Here is a 19,874-nt window from a genome sequence, read left to right on the forward strand (position 1 = left end):
GAGAAAATGCAAATCAAAAGTATGCTGAGATTTCATTGATCCCTGTGACAATTGTAATCATCAAGTAAAAGAATTCAACAACAAATGTTGGCAGGGATGCCAAAGAAAAGGAACACAAAGCAATGCTAGTTTCTTAAGTTTTTTTGTAAACTGGGACAGCCTTTATAGAAATGGGTATATAGTTTCCTCAACAAAAACTTAAAATATTACTATCATATGATCCCCCATAACAAACCTGGTATGCACTTAAAGGAATTAGAGTTAGCAATAATGGAGATTTTCTAAACCTTCATGTTTATTGTGATACTATGTACAATAGACAAGTCATGAAATCAGCCTCGATGTCCATCAACAAATCAAAGGATAAATGAAAGGCGGCATATATACAGAACGAGGTACTATTTATCCATTAAGAGAAAGCAATCATGTAATTAAGATGAGAATTATTGAATTTTAAGTCATTATGCTAAGTGACATAGGGCAGGCATAGAAAGACCGGTATAAAGTTTTCATTCATGGATGGAATTACTATGTCATGAAAACATAACTGGAAATATTAAGGAATGGTAAAGAGTGGGAAGAGAAGGCAGGTACTGGAAGCGCAAATGTAACCACAGTTCCTTATGAAGCCCGTTGTTTTGTAGAGTTAATGGACACTAATATAAAGGGGGCAGATTACAAGTTGGCTGCCATCTCAGTCAGTGACATTCTGTTAATCTCATAGGCAAACACACATCCCTGGAGTACTCCCTGCATTCTACTGAAACTACCGACCACACAATGGTTTCCATTTTACTGTTTACAGGGTTTCCACTTTCTGCAGGGCAGTGGCTTGCATTCCATCTGTACCATATTTGAAATTAGTATCACACACCTCCCAAGTCAACACCAGAAAATTCTAAGTCTCTGTGGTAGCACGTTTGCTTCATTTTCTTCCTAGTCCAATGCTTTCTAAGTATTTAATTATATCATAAATAAAATGTTGATGTAAGTGGATTGAAATAGCTTTTCTATGATACATTGGTGATGTGAACATATATCATAGTAGCAGTCTACCTTTATGAATAGCTATAGATACGTAGCTGTAAAAGGTTTTACTTTATTAATGTTTTAATAAATTCCATGAACTCCCTTATTCTTACAGAATATAAATATACATTATTCATATGCAGGTTCACATAAATGAGACAGAAAAATTTACTACATTTTCATCTCCCAAGTATGTTAATTTTAAAAATAATATGAAGCACATTTTATTTTTCTATTCTGTGGTGTTATATAAATCCAAATGTATCTGTAACAAAGCCATTAGGGTAAATTTTGTTCATATTTTAATACAGTCATTAATAGCAGTGGTATAATATTTCAAATTTTCTTCATCATTGTTAGTAGTCTATTCAGAGCTTATTTTTGAAGCCAATCTTCATAATTGTAGTAGTTACTTTCATGTTTCTCTGGCCACACTATCTGGCAGGAACTGCGTACAAAAGGAAAGAGCACTTTCAAAGGCTCTCTGTCCATCATGTTGGGGAAGCCCTGGTGGAGGAACAGTTCAGTTAATGGTAACGGGATCCTGTCGTGGAGGCTGCACTTACCACAGCCTGCCAACCAGCAAGGGGAGAGCTGGGCAGGACCAGAGGCCCTCCTGGATCCAGAATCCCTCCCAAAGAAGTGAACTATTTCTGCCTGCCAAATCCTACTTGTGTCTCCCAGATAATTTCATGCTAGTGAACAAGTGTTTAAAACAAGAGTTTAAAGCCTCCGGGGGACACTTCCGATTCAAACACAGAAGTAGTGTTTTTCAGAAACACATCTTTCCATCCGAACTTTTTTAATGTATTAGAACTCTGAAAAGGAGCCTGCTTTATGTCTAAAGCACTGTCTATTTTAAATTTTTCTGTTATTGTACTTGTCAGTTTATATTCTGGTCTATTACAATTTCTCTCAAACCTTACCCTCCAAACTTGTGGAAAAACAAAAACATAATCACAAATTTCAGTTTTATAGTTAGATATGAATTTTTCATAAAAACTTATTGCTACACAATCTTCTGTTTGATCCTTTCACTCTCATGATTTTTAAAGCTATCTCATCACGTTTTATTTCTTGGAAACTAAATTTATTTTATTGTGTAGTGTAGCTAGAGTTTTTCTCTCCAGCTCCCACCAAGCCCCAGCAGTCCCGCAGCCCACTTATAAAATAAACACACAGACTCTTACATTACTTATACACTGTATGGCCGTGGCAAGCTTCTTGTTATCTACTTCTTCTACCTTAAATTAACCCATTTCTATTAATCTGTACTTTGCCACGTGGCTCGTGGCTAACCGGTACCTTACATCTCACTTGTCATGGCAGCGGCTGGCAGTGTCCCACTCATCAGCCTTCCACGTCCCAGAATTCTCTTCTCTGCTTGTCCTGCCTATACTTTCTGCCTGGCTACTGGCCAATTGGTGTTTTATTTACTAACCAATCAGAGCAACACATCTGACATACAGAACATCCCACAACACTGTAGATTTATTTTATTTTTACATAATTTTTAAATCATTATTATTAAAAATAGAAATTTATTTTTACATTTATTTTACATAATTTGATTATGTAAAGTTAAGATCGTCTGACCCTCTTAGTCATTAACTTTGGCTGCTGATTTGGCTGTACCACACATTCCATTGCTTTCCTTTATTATATGTAATCTGTGAGTGGAGATATATTTAATCTTTTATCTGAACAATTATTTACACAGAGGATGTATAAAATTAACAAGTTTCTGAACACTACAGTTTGTTCTTCCATGACACACTCCTTCAGATCCCATGAGTATCATATACTTCTATTTACACACTCAGTTCTCAGAATCCCTCTGTTTCTTAGAAGCATGGTATGGAGGGGAGGTCTGTAACCCCTCTGTCCTTAACCACACTCTCCTTTATTTTTAATATGGATTTTAGGAAGTTGTGGAAGGAGAAGCCATTGATAGTACTTTTGGAAGACTGAGCTTGCAGAATACTTACGATGTGTTAGTCTTGTTAAGACAGAAGATATTTTTCTCCCTGCTGAGGTTTCTACTCTTTAAAATGTATTAATATACTTTTTATAGCATCTTCTTACTACTAAAGTTAATGTCAAGTTAAACTTTCTCATCAACTAGTCTCTTTTCAGTTAATTAATGTTTAGGTATCCTGAGCCTATTTAAAGTGTGATAAAAATTTTTAAAGTTAAATAGAGTTTATGCCTAGGGAATTGAACTTACAATGATAGCTGAATTGTATGACTTTTTGTAGAATAATGATAAAAATAAATGTGAATCTAAAAAAAAAAAGCCTACAATGAGTTATTTTTAACATTTTCAATTTTTAGAATCCTAAGGAAATCATTCTAATGGTTTACCAATGTTTTACCAATTTTTAGTCTTTCATTCATATGACATCCGGAACTACTTCTGAGTCCTTTTATGAGTTTGATAGAGTTAATTTATATGTATGTAGTCAAATCAAAATTTTAATCTTGAACTCTATTAAGCTTCAAATAGAAAAGTCCTCCAGACAACAAAAATCGAGCAAGGAAATGAACATGTTTTATAATCTCTCTCTTTTCTTTAAACAGTGTCTGCTCTATAGCATAAGGCTGGCCTTAATTTGTGATTATCCTGCCTTTGTTTAAAGTCTGTTTACAAAATCATGAGAATTTGAACCTTGACCATGTTTCTTTTCATAAGATATATACTAAAATAGGGCATTAGGGTGCCTATCTTAATCCTAGCACTTAAGAGACTGAGGCAGGAAAATGAAAACAAAAACTGGTAAAATCTCAGACCAAGCAAGCATCACATAAAATTCACTTATGAAAATTAACAATACTTTTGATAAAGTATTAAAATAATATAATCATCATCCTAATATTTCTATGATGTTAAAAACACTTCATTTTTATGTAATTCAAAATCACTCATTTTCTTGCAAATAACTAGTAATGAATTGTGATTATTTTCTTTTTCTAGACTTTGTCATATGCTATTTTCTTAGAAATTATTTCCATTACCATCCTATTTAAAAGAACATATGCAACATATCTAACCTGAATTATCTTCCTGTATTTTGCATTTATTGCTCACTATATATCTTACTAATGCATCACAAGAGCAGTGTATGTATAGTTCCAGTCGGATGTACTGCCTCATATGTATATATTAGAATAGTATTATTCTAATAATATATATTAGTATATTCTATAATACATGTATATATGTATAATATATATATACATATATATACATACATACATACATATATATATACATACATACATATATATATATGTATGTATGTGTGTGTGTATATATATATATATATATATATATATATATATATGTATATATATATATATATAAAGTTCCAAATAGAGAGGACATTCAGAATTTATATTTGATTCTATATATACATTATGTAGAAAATCAATAGAAGCAAAAACATCAAGTATATTTGCTCATATTGATTTTTCTGATTGTCTGATGCACATAGTCCTTGAGAAATAAAGGCTGCAAGTACAGCTGGGGTTCTTCGAGTTAAGGTTCATCTTGGTGTCTAATGAAGCAACGCACTCTTTGCAATAATAGGTGGGGGCATCAGTATCCAAGCAGCTGGAGTCATAGCTCATTTTGGCACTTATGACTGATACAGGATAAGGAAAGTAGCTATATGCCAGGTGGAGATAAGTCACTTAGCCAGCTGATTACACCAAATTGCTTGCAATATAATCATCCGGGACACATTTACCAAATTGGCAGTTCAAATCATTGTACAGAAGGTGAATTAATCACCCAGGTATATGACTTAATAGTATGTATTCCAAATGTGCTCATAGAAGGCACTTAATAAAAGTTCATTATAATATACAGACAGAAAACAAAATCACAGCTGATTTTTGTAATGTTAGATTTATTTTTACTTTATGACTTGAACTTTGCCTCAATGAAATACTATTTTGCTTACCAGTGAACTCTTAAATAGGTTAAAATTCAGGCTGATACATCAGATGAGAAAAACACAGAACATTAGACTAGCATTTGCAGTATTTCATACCTGATTTTCTTCGTGGCATTTTCCATTGTGAGTCAATCAGAATTAGATTACAACTCATTTTTCAATTTTCCTAGTTTTCCATGGCTACGTACTTGCTAGCCCCTGGGTCAGAATTCAGCTGTGTTATGTCACACATACCTTCTTGTTGTTTAAGAGACTCTGTGGGTTGGTGTGATGAGGTTTTACATAGCCCCTAGATCCTACAGAGTTCATTTAAAACTATCTTGCTGTTTTCAGATTTCATTGCATAGAGAAAATGAAACATGGGTGGCAGTGCAGCATAGTGTACATAATTTTCTCAATCTTTGAAGCCGATGACACGGCAAATGGCAACAAAAATGTGCTCTGTATCTTAGTATAGTAGCACTGAAATTAACATAAATGGTAGAGTGCTGTGACTACATTAAAACAAAAGACAAATGTTGAATACTCTTGCCTGAGTACTCTAACAAAGATGTTGTTTGCTGTTTGTTTATGTTATCCCAAGAACTAAATGATTCCTTTTCTTAAGAACTTTAAGTCTCTGGCAATACCAAAATTAGAGTTTCTGCATTGTGTGGTGGCTATTGCTAACAATTCTATGCTGTGCGCTGCAAAATATATTTGTCAAGATGGTTGATCTTGAATTAAGTGTTCTTACCAAAATAAAAACAAACAAAAAGATGTTGCCTTCCTTTCCTCAGATATGTTCCTTACATATATAGCATTGTTATATTTCTTATGATTCCTACAAAATAAAATTAATAACTATTCAGGGCTTTAAAAGACGAGTTAGTTTAGAACACTTGCTGTTCTTCTAAAGGACCAGAGTTCAATTCCCAGCTCCTAAGTCAGTGGTTCACAACCTCCTATAACTGCAATTCCAAGGAATCCAATGTTGTATTCTCCATGAGTACCCAAACATAAGTGGCACACATGCACACACACACACACACACACACACACACACACAGAGAAAGATAAATAAATATAATCTTCAAAAAAATTAATCTCTGTGAAAATAACAATTGACAAAATTGGAAAGGTCTTTTCTTTACAATTTCCAAGTAAGTTGGCCAGACTAGCTTGAAAAATATCACTCGCAGGCAGAGAAACATGTCAAAATATTAACAACACATTTTTTCCATTGCCTCTGTGTGTATGGCATGCATGTGTTAGTGTGCATATAGGGGCTAGATGTCAAAATGAGATATCTCCAATGACCATTCTCCATCTTACTTGCTGAGATAGCATCTTACACTGAACACTATAGACTAACATGCCTGTGGGCTCCATTGATCTTCCTGTCTTGTTTCCCTGGTAATAGCATTACAAGAAGGGCACTGTTAATCCAAGCTTTCTATGTGAGTGCTGGGAATCTGAACTCAGATCCACATTAATCAGCCTTAACCCACAGAACCATCTCCTCATCGTTAGTGATACTTTTTCTTTAACTGACTTATTGAAATCAGAAATGAAATGGAAACAAAGAAAACAAGACAAAAAAATCAATTAATCTGAGAGCTGGTTCCTTGAAGAGATAGATAAGATCCACAGACCCTTAGTCCAGTTAACAAAAATAAAGCCAAAGAAAACTCAAATTAACATAAGTAGAGATGAACAGGGAAACACCATACGGTACAGTATAGAAAATAAACATTATAATGAAATACTGTGAAATACCTTTACTCCACTAAGTTAGAAAACCTAAAAGAAATTCATACAAACAACCAAAATTAAACCAAGAAGAAATCTACAACTTACATAGACCCACAGCAATTAAAGAGATTAAAGCATTAGTAGAAAATCTTTCAACTAAAAGGAGCAGAGATCTAGAGAGAATCCCAGCAGAATTCTACCAGACTTTCAGAGAATATCCAAAATCGATCGCTGTTTTGTATTTGTTTGTTTGTTTTGCTGTTTTATTTATTTGGTTTTGTTTTAGGACAGAGTCTCACTATGTAGCTTTGGCTGTTCTTGAGCACACCATGTAGACCTGACCTGAAACTCATGAAGATCCACCTGCCTCTTCCTCCAGAGTGCTAGAATCAAAGGTGTGTACCACTATATCTGACCCATAAGCAATATTTCTTAAATTATTTTCAAAGGAACGAAAGAAGGAACTAATGAAATAAACATGAGCACTTCCAGACTTCTATAAAACCAGTATTACTCTAATCTCAAACCAGGTAAAGACACAACATAAAAAGAAAACTACATGCCATTATACCACATGAACATAGACCCACAAATTCTCAATCAAATAGTTGCAAACCAAATACAGAAATATATCAAATATATCAAAATGATCCCTGCTATATTCTTGTTGGATTTATCCAAAAAAAAATTAATCTACTGGATGGCCTCTTAAGGCAACTCAGCATTTAGACTATGGTGTGGTTACAATCAGTTGCTTTCATCCATGCTTACATTGAGAATTAGGAGTTAATGGCAAAAAAGAAACATTGACAAACAATGTTCATGTCAGAAAAGTCCATGTAAAATTGGGGTTACAGAACAAATGGTTCTGCAAATATTGTTGTCATTAAAAGGAAACAAGTACTTTGCATCAGGAAATGTACAAGATGCCTTGTCCATATGTCAAGAATTGGTCAAATTTCTCCCATTGCAGGTTTGAGGGTATAAGAGAATAAGCTCACTTGAAAGCCTTTCCCTTGAGAGAAGGGTGTTGTTTGGAAACTTTGTCTAAGGAATGTGGTCTACAGGCTCATTCATTTATGATCTCAGAGGACACTGAGTCATATTCTTTCTGCTGTTCAAGGTTAAACAGACATTGATGACCCAAATAACACTTTTTTTTCAAGTATGTAAAATTCAAAACTTGTAGGTTTATAAATGCTTCACTTAGACTTCGAAAGGAAGCCTGTGGGGCCAGGCAATGTGTTTGGAAGCCACTATTCATGCAGACAGTATTTGGGAGGGTGATTCATTCAGCTGTGGTCATGGAGTAGTCAAAGACCCTACTGTAGCTGGAGGAGATGCCCCACATATGGAACATCTGCCAAAGGAGACATAGGCAACAAGTACAGCCAACCTCAGAAGGAGACCTTATGGTCTTAAAATGACAAAGCTGTAGGGTAGGCTCTCTATGCCGTTCAGAGCTCACAACATACCGTGATGTGCTCCAAACACCCAACATGGATCTCTAGATTTGAATGTCTTTCTGGCTTTCAATCTTGCATGGGTCCCATCCCTCCTTTGTATGCCCCGATTCCTTCCTTTTGAAAGGTTAATGCTTATTCTGAGCTATTGTATGCTCCCAGTTGCTTTTTAAATTTTACAGGGACTCATAATTAAGTTTGCCTTAAATCTTAAAAGATACCTGGGGCCAAGCTTTTGAGCATTATTGGAATGATTAATACAACTTGGGCTCTAGGAGAAGTGTGTATGAAGTGCATTGTGCATTATGAAGTGCAAATTGGCCTTTTAGGAGTCTAAGATATATGTTATGATTTATATATAATGTGTTCCTCACAAAGTCTTGTGCAGTTTAAAAAAAAAAAAAAGGTCCCCAGAGGAGGGCTCCTTCTTTGAGAGGCCCTGGAAAATAAATTTTAGGAAGTGGATCTTAATTGGATATAAATAATTCACTGATAGTGTGACCTTGAACGATATATCTTGTCCTAGAGTTAGCCTTCCCCTCCTTCCCTCTCTGTCTCTCTGTCTCTGTCTCTGTCGGTCTCTCTGTCTCTCTCTGTCTCTGTCTCTGTCTCTGTCTCTCTCTCTCTGACTCTTTCTCCTTCCTTCCCCCCTCCTATCCACCATGAGGAGAGTAAATCTACTACTGTCAGGATGACCTTTCTCAGTATAGTCTAGAGCCAAGGACTGTTAGACTGAAATCATAAGCTGAAGTAAATCCATTCTGCCTTAGGTAATTTAGACCTTGTTGATGTTGTTGCTGTTGTAGAGTTGAAATTCTGACTAAAGCAGAAACCAGCATGAGGAGTTTCAGAACTTTAACAAATGTATCTGTAAATGTGAGGGATTATAAATGAAAACAGATGCTAAGAATACTTAACAAAGTAGGAAGTAATGAACTTTCAAATTGGGGGTCAATACAAGAACGCATCTTGGAGATTGATGATTCAATATATTAGCTCAAACACTGGACTTAATTACTTGTTTCCCTACATGAACTTGTTACCACTCATCCATATAACTGCACCTTGGAGAAAGATTTGTCCAGTCCTTCGATGTACTAAACTATCATAGATTCCTAGTTTCTCAAAATGATGCTGAAATCTGGCAGTGAAAATGAAAGGTGACTGCAATTAAGCTGATTACAAGTTACTGAAGTTTTGACCCAAGCCTGCCTTTTCCTGGACCCAAAGGACACTGATTCATAGTAATTTTATTTCACATGTTTCTAAAATACTTCTACCAATTTCATTTTTACTGAAGCAAACCAGAGTTGATTTTCCCTTTTGTAATACATTCTATGATCCAAATGATAGAAATTGATGATACTTAGTAATCTCTTCTACTTATTGGTACAGGTAATTGATCCAGAAAATAATCCATCACTTTTTATATCAACTTTGAAGCTAATACCTGTGATTTTAAGACTTTGTCCCTTTCCATGGAAACTCTGGATATTTGACTATCATTTAGATTACTTTCAGCTTATTTTTACATATTGTGAGGTTTGTAAATTTTATATTAATTTATTATATTGCATGCACATATCACAATGCCAGTATAGAAGTAGGAGACCAACTTTTGGAAATGAGTTTTTCTACCATGTGGGTTCTGGGAAGAGAACTCAGTTCCTCAGGCCCTGTAGCCAGTGCCCTTTCTATCTAAGCCATCTTGAAGCAGAAAGCAGCTGAAAATTCTGGACAATTTACATCAAAATCGAGTGCACATAGTAAGTGATTCCAAGCAAATTTGTTGTATAACTTCATTGTTTGACAGAGCTTAAGTGAAATACCTGAATGACCAGAATTATTATTAAATCCTGCTCTAAGTCTGATGATTTTTATTTTCCTAATCCATCGAGATTCTGAAACAGGAAATTCCATTCTCCAGTTTCTCTCTTTAAAAAAAAAATTTTAAATGCTGCTTTGCTTTGCCTTTATTATACTATGTGGCTATAATCTCCCCTCATTAACTTACAGGAATTACGACTAAGCCAACTTCCCTACAGTATAATAGAACACAATCCCCAGGCCAAAGAAGATGGTAACTATGAAATGAATAGTTTCATAAATGCATGCTGATTGTGCTGAACTCCACAATGTGTAACAGAAAGTGATGAGGACATGTAATGAGCCACTTGGAGGATAACTGCCTTGGAAGGAAGCAAAACGGACTTTTAAGAGGTAGCTAATGATTAAAACCCAACCATATTAAGATTGGTCACTGTGGATACAGAGCAGAACTCCATCCAGTGTGTCTAATACAGATCAAACTGAAACTCAAGGTAATGGGCAACAAGTAGACTTGCTGATATTTATTAACCTTTGCCTCTCAAGGATGTGAAGCTGAAAAGCCATCCAGTGTACACCCCCCACCTACACACACATATCCTCAAACACACATTTCATATCCCTTGAGAAAGGCAATCATGAAGAGACAAATAAACGTCTCAGGTTGCTTCAAACAAACTCTGCCTTTGAAGTGTAGAGGTTTTCATTCTCTAAGTTGGTTCCAGCTTCTTTTAAATAAGGGGAACAGAGGTTTCTTTCTGTGGGAACTAAATCCAGAGTTTTTGAGAACCAGAAGACTCCCATGCAGCCACTATCCACAAAGCTGAAAGTAGATTTTATTTTAGGTTACTGTCCTCATTTTCTTTGCCACTTTAGTTTAATTTAGGTCCTGAGTATGAGTTTCTTTTCACAAAGGTATTTATAGAGGAGAAAAGAAAGAGAACCTTAAATTTGTATGTCTCCAATGCCTTGAGATCAGACCTTTCTTCAAGGAATGGAGAGCATTTCCTTTATGAAGTAACATTGGTGAGGATGCTGGACTAGCAAGTAGGTGCCATGCATGCCCTGACTGGGCTGAGGTTCCATTTCATTCCATTTTTGTGCCATTTCTAACAGGCAAATAAATCACCTAAACCCCAATCTCCCGGTGTGTAAAATGTGGGCAATAGTTAGGTGATATGGAGACTTAGACAGAATATATACATGAAATGATTGATGCAGTGCCCAGCCAATATGTGCTCCACAAATCTTAGCTGTCAACTTAGCCCTTGTATCAGGGGAGGTGAGGGATTGGTTTGAGAAGATGCTGGGGAAGTTTATGTATTCATGTTCCAAAGCAACCTCTGGAAACTTCAATTTACATAAAATGTATACATAGCTCTGTGATGCACTTTAACTACTATTTAGTTCTTTAAATTTTTTGAGATTATCATATAATTACATTGTTACCCCTTTACTTTTTCTCCCCTTAAACTCTCCCATGTATACCTTCTCCACTCTCTTTCAAATTCATGACCTCTTTTTCTTTAATTGTTACACACACACACACACACACACACACACACACACACACACACACCTAAATACAGCCTTTTTCAGTCAGTATCATGTTACTTGTATATGTGTTTTCAAGGCTGACCATTTGATATTAGAGAATCAATCTGCATGGTCTTCCCTGGGGAAGACTTTCTTCTTCTGTCAGTATTGGTCAGCTGCCTGTAGTTCTTGTGTAGGGTTGAAGACTCATGAAATTTCCTCCTTCTGTGTTAGCATTTCTATTGGTGACTAATGGCATCCTTGGTTTGCTAATATTTAGGCAGCTGTGTTAATGAGACTTCATAGGTGTAGTGCCTGATATTACTAGGAGACACAATGTCATAGCAAAATCTTTGTTCCTCCGACTCTTAGAATATTTCTACCTTTTCTACCAAGTATTATTTTCCTCTTGTTGAGAGGGCTTCATGTCTAATTAAAGAGCTGTTCTCTAACCACATTTTTATTGGGTGTATTTATTTGGAGTAACTTTTAGTTTATTTCAAAAAGCGGCACCTTGAAGTGGTCAGGAGGAAAAGCTTTCAGAGAAATAGAGAGACCAAAGCATCTTCTTGGGAGATTCTCTTTTAAAATACTTTCTGGCTCTGTCCCAGCTGCGGTGTCTGAGTGAACACCATATCTCTTCTCTAATTAAAAATGAGTGATGTCTCCGGAATGCCTGAACACAATGCATTTCATCACATTCAAACTGTATGGTATCTGTAAGTTCCTTTCTTTAGGCCTCTGTGGTCATGTATTTATGACAGACAGTACCTTTTACATGGCAGTCATGGTGCGGTTTCAATTAAATTATAGTACATCCAAAGCTTTCAGGACAGTCTAGCACTGTGTAAGTGTTCAAGAAATATTAATTCAATTCAATTATATTATAAAGTATAGGTTTGTGTATGTGTGTATGTTCTTTTGTGTACAAGTGCACTGGTATGAGTGGGGTACATGGAATCCTATGTGCATGTGCATTTGGAGGCCAAAGGTCAACCTTAGTTATTGCTCCTGACAACTCATCCATCTTGTGCTTTGGGATTCTCCCATTAGACTAGGCTGGGTGACTGCTGTTGAGCCTCAGAGGTCATCCCATCCCACCTCTCCAGGACAGAGGTTATAAGAATATGCCACTGTGTCTGGCTTTTTATGTGGGTTCTGGGGATCTAAATTGGGTCTTCATATTTATACATCAAGCACTTTACTGCCAAAGCCATCTCCCCAGCCTAAAGCATGGTATTTTGATGTTACTTCCCAGGAATCTGTTATCTCATTTCTTATCCTGTAATGCCTGGTTAAAAGACTTTCTCTGTGTGAAGAGTTGGTCTTTCCATTTTCATTGAAATTGTATAGCTAAATTTAGTACCATGGCCAAATTTCATATTTTCAGAATTGTTGCCGGTAACATTGTGATATTAGTTAGGGTTTAAGAAGAAAAATACACCAGTAATCATGATAATAAGAAACTTCCCTGATTAAAATAAAAAAAAGCACAGGTCTACAGAAATAAATACATATTTAGAAGAAATGTTGACAACACAATATTTTAGCAAAACAACAGTAATAGAGTCTTCCCAAAGGCTTATACCCAACTATCTATGTGTTTTGATAATGCTCACAGTACCAGACACAAATTCCCTCCTTTGGAGCAGGATGCAAATCCAAACAGGAAATCAGTTGGTTCCCCCCATAGTCGTGCTACAATTGCACCAGTGTGCACATCAAGATATGATTAGAATACATTGCACACGTCTGTGAATTTTTCAAAGAATTAGTAAAACCTATTACTTTTTTTAAAAAAAAAAAAAAAGAAGAAAAAATTAGTTAAAGAAAAAGTAACTGTGCATTTGATATTGTAAGCAGGAAAAAACTAAATGTGTCAACTAGGTAGTTAAGAGGTACATGAGAAGAGCTGGAGCAACAGAGGCCATGCACAGTGCTCACTCTTTCTCCATTTCATTCACCACTGTGAGAAGACTAGCATTGTTCCGGAATCAGAGGACTCTTTTCCCAATGCTCTCAGTTCAACAAAGCAGCCAGAGAATAATTCCCAGGGTTTTTAGTTACAAAAGAACCGCAATCTGCTGAAACCCACAAGGATTCTCCACTGGATAGAGAGTAATGGTTTCTTCTTGTCTTTGACCTTTCAAAGTTTTTGGCCTCTCTTTAGCACATTCTAAAGCAGAAAGCTGCTGGCAAAGCATTCCGGATAATGTGTTTCTTAGGCCTCCAGTCACTGTGAAATGAAGACAGCCAGAAAAAGAAACCACGGTGCATGCTAATTATGCTCTTGAAAATATTATGTAACCAACTCACTACTGTGGCTATTCAGAACCTACAGACAGCAATAAAACAATAGCCTCAAGTCTGCCATATTGCAACTGTTTGTTTCTCATTCAAACAAAGAGGGATTCTTCTACAAAAAAAAAAAAAAATCTAAATTCTAGCAGCTACTTAAATCAGGGAGATGTTTAGTAACCACACATTTTCACAAAACTTAACATGAGATATAAGGTTGTGCATTTTTTTATGTGCAAATTACAGCACATAAAATTATATAAGCTAACATGCATAAATAAAGTTATAGCTTGCAGAAGGATGGCTGGATACTATAGTTATTTCTAAACCTGATTAGGAAGCACTAATTTGTGCTAAATAGCTTTCTTGTTTCTGATGGCTGTGTGCTGTCTTCCTCATCCTCAGCTTGTGTCTATACTGCTATGGTTCTAACAGTGTGGGGTGTCCAGACCCTAGAACCTTGTCTACATCAAAATGGTATAATCTCCTATTAACGTCCCTCATTGTGGAAAGAGACAGGGAAAGGTTTCAAGAGTTTTTTTTGGTTTTTTTTTGTATCCCTTACTATTGCATAACAACAACAACAACAACCTCATTTTCTCTTAATAATCAGAATCGTTCAGTCCAAACAATTTAGTAGGACCTCTCTTCAGCTGTTGGTTCATTACCATGAACCATTAAGGATGCAAATTTAATTTCTAGCTTCATAAGAATGTTGCTCTATCCTCACACAGAGATCAGCAGGCACTGAGATAGCAGTATGAAGATGAGCTACTCTGCTCATTTCCTTTTCCAGGCAGAGGAGACCCTAGTAAGGTTGGTAAATCCCATGGGTGTGGGTTTATCCTCTCATTTGACTCAGAATCAGTGGCACTCTTGGAAAGATGAAGTATTCTGGATCCTATAACAGAGATTTAGTTATCCAGTCAGACCAATGACGAGTCTGCTGACAACCTGAGAAGGAAAAGACCTTCATACTCAACCACTAGGAGCTCAAAGAGCTCCATTTCACCTGATAGAGAAATCCCGCCGACTTCTGGTAACTAATGTCATTATAAGACATCTAGGATACTCCCTACCAGATCCAAATATTATCATCAAAGGAGTGAACCCAAGGCTTATAGAATCGAGAAATGATCAAAACTGTGAAGTATTCTTGGCAGAAGAGAACCAACAAAAATAAAATAATCATGATAGGTGAAAGAAAATTGCTACTTTAAAAATTTGTTTCACATGAATGGCAGATTAGTCAAGAGTCATTTTACCTATCATAATTTGCTTCACTTTTAAATTAGCAACAATCAAAGAGAAAATAATCCAAATGATTATTTATTAATTATTGGTAAATAAGAAAATAACATTTTTCTACAGTGTTGATGGTAAGAAAAATAGAGATTTAATTAGAAATTTAAGTGTGCAAAAATCTATGTATTTAACACTCAAATATGCTGATTATATTATTTGCACTAAAAGTGACCATTTTTCTGGGAACATGTAGCACAAATTCTAAATGGTCTTAATATTAAAAAACCCAGAGCCAGATATTGGGGTAAATGCTGGAAGATCAACTTTTTTCAACTGCAACAAGATAAACAGAAAAAAAAAAATGTTTTTTTCTAAATTCTCTCCAAGTTAACATTTTTACTAATTCTTTTTACAACTTAAAATTTGCATTTTATGACCTTATTTTATGATATTTTTACCTGTGTTTATTTTATAGTTCACTTTTTATGGTATATCTGTTATAGTATATATTTTATGGTGCATATTTTATGCAAATATGATGGACTCTTAAAATTTAGAATCCTTTGCCAGGGCCTTAATTTCACTAGGTGTAAGGATTAGCAATTCATGTTCTTAAAACAACAAAGCTGCAGGTGAAGGGAGAATCATTAAAAATGTGTGTCAGGCAGCCACATAGTATTGGTGCCACATTGATCACAGTGCACCACATTGATCACTGTGCAACGAACACTCAATCATTGTCCTGTGACAATCTGTCATCTACTATGTCCATATGTATTATATTATGTATAATATATATTATATAATATACATTATCTAATGCATAAAACAGTCTAAATCTTTCCTCATTTTACACAACTATGAATACTTTTAATCTCTTTTTTTATCATTATATGGTATTTTCTTCTTTCACAACACAGATATTTAATGTTAACTTGTTAACGTAAGTTAAATCATTATAATTCTATTCTAAGAATTTTCTCAGATTTCAACACTGAAATATTATTCATATAGCTTAAAATTCAATCACCTAAAGGGTGCAATTCACTGGGTTTTAGTATAGTCACTATTGTATAATTTTAGAAAAACTCTATTATTCCCAAAAGAAATCTTATGGCATTTATTGTCCATCCATTTTTCCCTTTACTAGACACCACTACCTAATTTCTGTATATCAATTCTAGACATTTCATTAAGATGAACTTATGTAACATGCATTCTTGTGTATGATATCATTCAAGCATGATGCTGTCTGTGTAAGAGTCATTTACATTGAAGTATGCTTCAACATTGCATTCTTTTTAATGAACAAATAATACTGTATGGGCAAACCTTATTTTATTTGACAGTTCATCAATAGGTTGATATTTGGGTCGAATCATAAATAGCACTATAATAATCATGCATATATACATGTTTTGAACAAGTATTTTCTATTATCTTGAGTGTACATGGAGACAAAGAATTGCTGTCTCATATAATAACTCTATATTTGACATTTGAGAAAATGCCAATCTACTTCTCAATGTAGTTAGATCATTTTACAGCCACACCAGGAGTATATGTGGGTTCCAGTTTCTCTACATTCTAACCAGCACGTGGCATCCTCTCATTTCTTTTCAGCCATGCTGGATATGTGAAGTAGTAATTTTCCTGTGGTTTGGGTTTACATGTCCTTCATAAGGGACATAGGTTGAACTTACTTTTGCATACATATTTTCATATGTTCATTTTCTTTGGAGATATGTTTATTTAAATCCTTTGACTATTTTCAGTTTAGATCACTTGCCAATTTAATGTTGAATTCTTAAGAGTTTTATATGTTCTAGATACAAGTTACAAGTCCTTTATCAGATATGATTTGTGAATAATTTGCCCCCATTGTGATGATTTACTTCATAAACATGTTTGAAGACAACATTTTTACTTTTGATTTACTTATTTTGGCTCGTGAAGCTTGTATTTCTTTTCTCCTGTTTGAGAAGAAATGGATTAATCCAAAACCATAATAGTTTCCTTCTGAAATTTTTTAGAGTTTTAGCTAAATTGGTACCTCACCATTTAAAATTCATTTTTTCATTTAAAATTCACTTTTATTATGATACAATATTTTGGTTTGGCTTTACTCATCTGCATGTCACTGTACAGAGGTTTCACCACCTTTGTTGAAAAGACTGTCCTAGCTATGAATATCAGTGAGAAGCATCTCTGTTTTGTTTTTTGTTTTTTGTTTTTCAAGACATGGTTCTCTATTTATTGCTCATCTATGGAGCATGCATATATTTAACACCAACAAATGTGCCAAAAGCACACAAATCAATATCAAATATTCCACTTCTCATTTTTAAAAAAAAGTCCCCAGCTAAAATTTTTATGATTGTTGTAAGACAGCATACTGCCAGAATTAGCAAACATATATAATAGAAATGAACAGATTACTCACAAGTTAATAGCTTTCTTGACTCTTATTTTCTGATCCCCCCCTTGTGTACATGACACTACCCTAGATTCACCAATAATACTCACTCATGTGAGAAATGAAAAGCAGGGAACAGGCCAAAAATGTCTATTGCTCTTGAGGCAATAGTGGAATACATGTGAATTAAAGCCAATGTGAAGTTTTGCAAGAGCCTCTGGGAATACTCCAGAAAATATCTGTCCTGGGGCGACAAGCAGCTATGAAGAGATATAATGGATGCCTGTGTTGCTGCAATGCTTGAGAAAGCTAGTGGGTAACCTGCCAATTATGGAGGCATTTCCTGTTTTATTTTAGTGTGTTTCGTTGTTGCTTGTTGTTGTCTCTGTGAGAGTCTTACTCTCTGGCCCAGGCTGGTTTGTAACTCACAGATGCAGTTTTCACAGTTGCTCCTCTTTCCTTCGCCCTGACTGCCTATCCAATGAGTTTCCAAGTTATTAGGTTCTTGAAATAAATATGTTTGAGACCTTCCCCTTGATTATAATGAGCTCAACTGATACATGTATGTTGTTGGCGCATATGCCACATTTATTTTTAAGTATTTGGGGATTAAAATCTTATGTCCACACATGATATTTTTACATTACATTACCCTTATGCACTTTGCTTTCTCATGCTACTGTCTTCCTTGCCTGATAACTGTTATTGTTTTCTGTAACATCTTCAGTGTGGGAGAATTGTTCATGAGGGATGTCTAAAGGCTCCCATCTCAGTGCCAGTAACATGCCAGGCTTTACTCCAAATCCACAGTCCACACAGTTTTCCATTTGCTTTCATCTGACTGCTCCTTCTCCACAATGCATGAGAACGTCTCTGGTTTCTTGTGGGAGTGCTGAGGCTTTGTATGGGTGCATGGAGGAGAAGGGAGTTCTCTGTGTAGCTTTGCGCCTTTCCTGGAACTCACTTGGTAGACCAGGCTGGCCTCAATCTCACAGAGATCCGCCTGGCTCTGCCTCCCGAGTACTGGTATTAAAGGTGTGTGCCACCATCGTCCCGCAGAGAAGGGAATCTTACTTTCTGTTTCTTCATGTGCGAAAAACTAATTAGCAAGACTTATTTAACATGGGTATTTGTTTTTAGCCCGGGTTTTTAATATAACACCCTCTGCTGCTATGACTGAGTTAAATAATTAACAAAGACATTGGTATCTGTACAAAAAGAAGCTACGATTTCCTGAAGGCACACTGTGTGTCTAACCCGACCTGAAGCATTTTCAAAGTAATGATAGTTGATGGGTTCCAACAAAGAGCATGTTCAAGGCTCTTGTGTAATGGTTTTATAACTAGTATTTTTTTGTAGTCATCAAATACTTCCATAGGATAAGAACTGCTACCATTGTCATTTTACTCTAGAAAAACAAACTTTAACATGTTATATAATGTTTTCATGGTCACAAGGTTATTAGGCTAAAACTAGCTTCACTCCCAGCATGTGTGGCTTTGAAACCTCTGTGTTTTTCCTATTGGTTCATTCTGCAACCCATATTCCCTCAGTATGTTGTAGAACTTTACTTTACTTTGGTACAGTGACAATCAATCTTTTATTGCTGGGGGGTACCCTTCATAAGCAAGTATTAGAAAGCCACATGTTGCTCAGAATTGTCCTATTGTTTCCCAACACCCACTCTGCAAAGATAGACTTGAAAAAATTGTCTGAAATGTGCTTTGTAATTTTATCCTTGGAACTGACTAAGTCGGTTTGCTATGCTCCTCTAATGTTCATTTCTATACATTTTTGTTCTACCTAGAATATATGATTGGAAAAGGCAGAATACCACTGGGCATTCTGACTCAAAGTTTTCATTTCTCTATGAAGATCATATGATTTGATTTCTGCAGGAAGAGTTGTGCAGAACTTCTGTTATAATTGCTCCTTGTGCATTTATAAAAACATGCTCTACTACTGACATCAAAGAGCATGGTGCTGCCACCAGCTCTAACACAGGTTATTGCATATCTTTCCTCTTCACTTGTCATTTTGGTAATGATGACAGGCTCTCTACATCAAGATTCCTGTGAAGATTAAATAAGACAGTCTAACCAAATACTGTCACACAGGGAATGTTCCTAAAACTGTCGATTACTGTATTTCATTATTAACTCTATTCAAATATATAATTAGTACATTTTAATGTTTTTATTATAGACTTTCATTATTATGGTTCTCCATTTTATACTTTAGAAGTCCTTAACATAAGATTTATAATTATGACCATAGAAAACTCTAGAGATAATTCCTTTCATGGCTTATTAACTAATATTAACCTTCTGCTGAGATTCTGTTTATGTGGTCACCAAACCAAAGCTG

The sequence above is a fragment of the Onychomys torridus genome, chromosome 20 (genome assembly GCF_903995425.1).
Source record: "Onychomys torridus chromosome 20, mOncTor1.1, whole genome shotgun sequence".
Lineage (NCBI taxonomy): Eukaryota > Metazoa > Chordata > Mammalia > Rodentia > Cricetidae > Onychomys > Onychomys torridus.